Source organism: Capsicum annuum, chromosome 3 (genome assembly GCF_002878395.1).
Source record: "Capsicum annuum cultivar UCD-10X-F1 chromosome 3, UCD10Xv1.1, whole genome shotgun sequence".
Lineage (NCBI taxonomy): Eukaryota > Viridiplantae > Streptophyta > Magnoliopsida > Solanales > Solanaceae > Capsicum > Capsicum annuum.
In genome coordinates, this window is record NC_061113.1 from 213,879,481 (window position 1) to 213,886,863 (window position 7,383).

The following is a 7,383-nucleotide window of genomic DNA, read 5'->3' on the forward strand; positions in this document are numbered from 1 at the left end:
AAAGATCAAATTTGAATGACTTTCTGGGATAAAAAGATCAAATTTGAATGACTTTCTGAGATAAAAGTTCAAAGTTGAGTGACTTTCTGGGATAAAAGTCCAAAGTTGAGTGACATGAAATTGTAAAGCTGCTAACAGAATGGCAAATGCTCTTGGTAAAAAGAAAATACGATAGAATTAGACAATTAGTCAACCTAAAACGTATTAGAGCATAATCCGATGGCAGTTCAATCTAAAGTTTTGTTACATAAATGCTATTCTCTGCATATCTAATCAAGAAGTTTGCATAAATAACTTACAATTGAAATGCCACAAGAGCACAATCAGATGTTTTATATTTAGGAGAAAAACCACCATTTGATACAGCTAAGGCATACAGTATTACACCAGAAACACATTGAGCAATGGATGATATGAACTCAAGAAAGAATCTAGAAATACACCACCAGAAATGCAAATGCATAGAGCTAGGGCTGAAGATTAATAAATAAGACTCAATAGGCTCTCGATTTTATAAGATCAAAGCTCATTTCACTAGGTTCTGTTGCTGGAAAATCAACTTGAATTCTGTCCAGTTCTCTCTTGAATCTGTCCTTTGAGCTCGCGTACACCATCTTCATCCTCACCCTTGATGTATCAGGTGACTTAAAATTCATTATATAGTGAATAATTTCTCAATTGTATTATACCACCATGAACTCAGTACTAAGAATTTCATGACATTATTGACCTGACCAGGAGAAAGGACGTCTTTCTCCTCTCTTATGAATTGTTAAGAAATGAAATTTTAATCAGTATTAATTGAAGTAGCCACTTTTATTACACTACTATCAATTCCTTATAGTGTGGATTAGAAAACTAACGAGCAAGAAAATGAACGCAATAAGGGGCAACGCTTTTAGAGTTGTATACGCCCTTGCTCCTTGCCTTTAGATCTTTTATTGAGTAAGAAACTAATAGAATCCTCTCTTTCTAAGTAGTCGTTTGGCCATCAAAATTAAAAAAAAAAAAAATTGAGTTGGAGTAAGAGTTGAATTGGAGTTGGAGTTGTCTTTGGTAATGAACTCAATTTTTTTTTTTTTTAACTTTTGAAAAAACTTTTTTAAATATGATTTTATGTCTCAACTTTTACAAACTATCAAAATCACCCAACTAAAATTTACCTACTAATGGGAAAAGAACACAATTAACCACTTTTATAAAAATAATTACATATACATGTCCATATTTAATAAATTTCAATTATGACATATATAATATTTACATTAATAGCTGTTTTCTCATATTTGAAAATTTTAAATATGCATGTTATATTAACAGATCACTACTTCCTATTTTTTAGGTAACAAATATTATCTTTCAAACAAATTCATATTTTTAGGAATTTATTTAATTTATTTCCTTTATTTTTCGTTCCTAAAAATTAGGAAATTATGAGTTGTTATTAAATTTTAGCGTGTAACTAATTTATTTCTTTAATTTTCTTATACATGAAAGATTTTATCATGTGTGAATAAATTATTTCTATGTAAAACATACTTTGCATATTTATGGTATATTATATCATATATCATAAATATATAAATATGCTTAGTATGTTTCTTTATACTTTGTATATTTATATATGTGTGTATATGGTATATACATGGTATAAACTTCATATATAACATACTTTGTATATTTATGTTATAAATATAATAATTTATATATTTATGGGTATAAATATAATACTTTGTGTATAAAAATACGAAGCATTATGGTATATAAAGATAGCAATTGCAGTTTAAGGTATAATTTGTTAAATTGAACATATTTTTGTAAAGGTATAAAAAATAAGTATCACCGATTTATATTTTTAGCATATATATGGTATAAAAGATTTACATTTGAATAGTATAATAAAGATATACACAATATAATATATATAATCAAATTGAAAATGAGAATAATTTGTGACAGTGGTAAACTAATCTGCTACAACTTTATTAATTCCATAAATATAGAAAACAATTATCCATTATTAATTACATGACTATAATTCCTTAAACGTCTGTATCACAAAGGAAAAATTATTATTATATTATAGTAATTAGGATCATTAACAGTAAAATAATGTTTTAAATAAGGGAAAAAAATTAAATAAGGGAGAAAACTAATGATGAAAGAGAAAAAGAGATATATATTAATTAGGATAGCATTAAGTTTGAAATTATAATTATCTTATCGTTTAAAACTGCTATATTCGTAATATTGAAAAAAATAATGTTATAAGGAGGGTTTTATGTAAAAATTTAAAAGACTGAGGTTATATGCAATAATAATAAAAGTTAAAAAATTGGGAAAACACCAAAAACCTGTTTTTCCTTTTCAGAAAATTTTTTCGAAATTATTTTCTGAATTTTGATAGTCAAACACCATAATTTCCAGCTCCAGAAAAATTTTTCGGAAAAAAAGGAAAAATATTCATGGCCAAACGACCTGTAAGAGTCAATGTTTTCCCTTCTTGCCTTAGTTAAATAAGGGTCTTCTCAAACGGATATTTAGGATCTTTTGTTCATAGATTCTGAAAAGAGATCAAGCATATTGCTCATAAGAGGGTTAGAAAACAAAAGGAAGGAACGTTAGATGTAGTACCAAGCAATAAAGAAAATCTTGCTTTTCTGGCAATTTTCATTAGTTATGAAGTCGAAATCAAAGACAGCATAGCGGCATTCATCGGTAAGGAGAGAGCTGGCGAAATCATCATAGCCACTTCCTGGACATCAATTTTGTAGATAATGAACCTGTAGTTTCTCTTTGCTTTTAATTCTAAGAACTTGAGCTTACATTCATCTTGCACTGTTGTTCCAGACACAGCATTCACCAATCACCTGCCCATTTGTATTCGTCAAAAGTCATGAATAAAGACACAGAATTAAAATGAAAACAACAAGAACAATGTGACGACTGAAAATATATAACATCTGAAAAATAACTGTTAAATCTTAAAATAAAAAATAATACAGTAACTATAATTATGAATATCTTCTATTTCTAAACATGCATTGAGTGATTGAGGTCAAACTGAAACTGATGCACGCAACCAGCCAATCAAGAATTATATGCTTATATTAAGTCCCCGCCAAAATGAATAGTGGGTGCACCCTGCACCAGTACTCAGGTATCCATTAACTAGAAATCTTGAATATTGCCAACCAATATCGCTTTTCCAGGTCAGAGAAAAAGCAACTCTTTCCATATAGAGGCGGAGTTGGTTGGGCCAAGGGGTTACATCCGAACCAATTATAACGTTTATACATGATTAAAAATTATTTTTTTATGTATATATAGTAGATGTTGAATCCCGTTGGCTTCTTCGTGTGTTTACTTTTTCATATTTTCGAACCTCTTACTAGATCCATATATATGATGAGAAATGTCTCAAACCATCTTTATTGATCAGTTGGATGACATTAAAGTTGGAAAAGAAGAGTCTAAATTTGCTAAATGGAACTACAGAATGATGTATATATTACATGCAAAATGGTTTGATGAAAGGAAATTGAGACACAAAATAGAAGAGAAGAAGAATAAGATAGTATACCATGGTGTCGTGGAATGAGATAGATAAGGATCCCTGCCTGTCAAAAATGGATAGAAAAAATGGAAAGAAAAGGTGGAGGGGGAATAGAGGAAAATAGAATAGGGGTAGAGATCCTTGAATCCGCAAGAGAGGAAACACACACGATCAAGCTGGTATATATATATATATATATATATATATATATATACAAATAAAAGAGACATATTTGTTGAGAAATGGAAGATTCAAGAGTAAATCTCCATTGTTATACAACAATAAGAGAGAGAAAGTGATAACTAACTAAGATAGAGAGAGAAAAATATCTGAGGAATGAACTCTTATTTCCAAAACTGAAACTTCAAAACTGAAACTTACACTGTACAAAGACCACATATATACAATTACATGAGTGGGCTGGGTATATGTAATTTGTAGCTACAACTAATAGGCCCAATTATAATTTTTCCATCCCAAAACTAACTACTAATTACACCAACACCCCCTGCAAGCTAGAAGAGCCAGCCATTCTAAGCTTGGGAAGGAAACTCTGTTGCTGCACACCAAGAAGAGACTTGGTAAAAATATCAGCAAGCTGGTTAGAGGTGGAGACAGAATGTAGAGAAACTAAACCAACAGACAAAGTATCCCGAACAAAATGGCAATCCAATTCAATGTGTTTTGTACGTTCATGAAAAATAGGGTTTTTCGCAATATGTACAGTTGCTTGATTATCACAGAAAATAGCAACAAGTTGAGGAGGAGGAACATTGAAATATTCTAAAAGCCGGACCAGCCAAGTAATTTCAGTCACCAGTAAACGCAAGCGCGGTACTCAGCTTCAGTAGAAGAAAGGGCAATGGTGGGCTGCTTTTTCGATTTCCAAGAAATAGGACATCCACCAAGAAATAAGACAAACCCAAAAAAAGATTTTCGTATATCAGCACAACTGGCCCAGTCAGAATCAGAAAACCCTTTAAGCAAAAAATCAGAACTGTTATTCAAACGTAAACCCAGGTAAGAGGTCCCAACAAGGTACCTTGAGACACGAAGACCAGCCTCTAAATGCGGAACCCTGGGAGAAGCCATGAATTGCCTTAAATGTTGAACAGGGAAAGACAAAAAAGGTTTGGTACATTGGAGAAAATTTAATTTTCCAACTAATTTCCTGTAAATAGAAGGATCATCCAACAAAGCACCACAATCCGAAGACAATTTAACATGGGGATCCAAGGGATAAACTACTGGAGCAACTGAGGAGCAATGGAACTTATGCAATAGATCATGGGTAAATTTATGTTGACTAACCAGGAATCCCTGAGAGTCCTTGACAATTTCAAGACCAAGGAAGTAATGGATCTCTCCTAAATCCTTAATTTTAAATTGATCATCCAAAAACTGTTTAAGAGCAGCAATTTCTGAGGCATCATCCCCAGCCAAGAGGATATTATCCACATAAACAGCATCAACTGTAAGACTAGAACCATTGAACTTTCTGAATAGAAAATAGTCATTGAGACTAGGGCTGAAACCTTTAGACTGTAAAGTAGAGAAAAGTTTAGCATACCACTGTCGAGATACTTGCCGAAGCCCATAAAGAGACTTATTGAGTTTGCAGGATAGAGGGAAAACAGATGAAGAAGAGAAAGTACTCACTGTAAGAACTGGAGGGATTTTCATATAAACCTCTTAATCTAAGTCACCATGCAAAAATGTATTGTTGACATCAAGTTGCAAAACTACCCATTTTCTCTTAACGGCCACAGATAAGAGACATTTAATAGTAGTCAGTTTCACTTCGGGTGAAAAATTCTCAGTAAAATCAACACCTTCCTGCTGAGTATCGCCCCTAATAACTAAGCGAGCCTTAAATCTTTCAACAGACCCGTCAGCTCGTTGCTTGATTTTGTAAACCCACTTACAAGGGATGGCTTTCTTACTAGCAGGAAGAGGTAATATGTCCCAAGTATTGTTGGCATCTAAAGCCTGAAACTCTTTCATCATAGCTTCCTGCCAAGCAGACTGAGAAGCAGCCTGATGATAAAACTGTGGTTCTTTCAAGCAATCTGCATAAGAAATAACCTTGGAAGTGGAAACAGAATTACACACAAAATCACTAAGATAGGAAGGAGAGTGAGAAAATCTGGTGGATTTTCTGAGAGCAGGAATAGGAGAAGGAGAGGGATTAGAGGAAGTAGAGGGACTAGAAGATACAGAAGGAAATGGTGTAGAAGGAATAGGGTCAGGAAAAGAAACCGAAGGCAAAAGAGGAGTTGTAGAAGAAGAATAAGGAAACACATGTTCATGAAAAATAACATCCCTAGAGTGAAAAATACAATGATAAAAAAGACTCAACAACTTATAGCTCTTTTTACCCGAGCTATAACCAATAAAAATAGTAGGTATGGTTCTAGATTTGAATTTGTCTCTGTAAGGTTTTGGTACAGAAGCAAAGCAAAGATAACCAAAAGTCTTCAAGTGAGCAAAAGGAGGAGAAGTTCTATATAATAGTTCAAAAGGGCATTTATTACGAAGTAAAGGAGATGGAAATCTATTTATCAAGTAGGTTGCAGTTAAAATACAGTCACCCCAATATTTAACAAGCAATTTAGATTGAAATAAAAGTGCCCTAGTGGTTTCAAGAAGATGTTTATGTTTTCTCTCCACAACACCATTTTGTTGTGGTGTATATGGGACAGAAGTTTGGTGCAAAATTCCATGGGCAGAAAAGAAGGACATCGCTGCTAGGGAGGACCTTAACTCAAAAACATTGTCAGATCTCACTACTTTGACAGAGATATTGAATTGAGTTTTGACCATAAGTATGAAAGACTGTATGATAGAAAAAACACTGTTTTTAGTAGACAACAAATGGGTCCAAGTCGCCCTAGAAAAATCATCTGCTATGGTTAAAAAATATCGTGAACCATTGTAGGTTTGAGTATGATATGGTCCCCAAAGATCTAAATGAATTAGTTGAAAGGGAGAAGAAGAGTGTATTGTACTATCAGGAAAAGGAAGCCTTTGTTGCCTGGCCATAGGGCATATGGAACAAAGAAAAGATTGTTGCTTAGGCAACTTGTCAGTTAAGTAAGGAATTATTTTCATTTTATTAAAGGGCATATGTCCCAATCTTAAATGCCAAAAATAATCAGTAGAAAACAAAGAAGATGGAGCAGGTAATGGGCAAGTATCATTCAGAGAAAATGCACAAGTAGTAGCATCAATATCAGTCACAGGGAAATTAGAAATAGTTGTGAAAGAACAATCGCTCTTATTCATATCACAGAAAGGGCTGGCAGTACTGGTATTTACAAAGGAGTTAGTGCAAACGGTAAACGGGCTGCTGGAAGTAATAGAGGCAGAATTGAGTATGTACAGCCCATCCTGGAGACTACCAAGTGCCATTGGCCTCTTCAGAGAAGGGCCCTGTAACACACAAGCATTTGAAGAAAAATAAGCAATGCATTACAGCTGAACAATTAGTTCAGGAAGAGAAATAAGATTGTATTGAAATGAAGGGACAAGTAACACATTAGAAAGAGAAATTTCAGGGAATAAGGTAAGGGATCCAGTACAAGTTACCTTGACTTTATATCCATTAGGCAATGTGACAAGGTAAGGTATAGTGAGAGGAGTAATATGAGATAAAAAAGAAGAATGAAGGGTCATGTGATTTGTGGCACCTGAATCTATAATCCAAGAACTATCTTCTACTCTAGAAAAATTACATGCAAGTAAACTACAAGTTCTAGGATCAGAGTTGCTAATCAAACCTACAAAATTTGCAAAACTAACAGATATCTCTTGAGATGTAGCAGAAA

The 7,383-nt window shown here is 33.2% G+C and overlaps 1 pseudogene; it reads right to left on the reverse strand.

Annotated features, from left to right (window-relative positions):
- Positions 1-494: 494 nt before the first annotated feature.
- Positions 495-2,863, reverse strand: LOC124896804 (annotated as a pseudogene).
- Between the last annotated feature and the right edge of the window lie 4,520 nt (positions 2,864-7,383).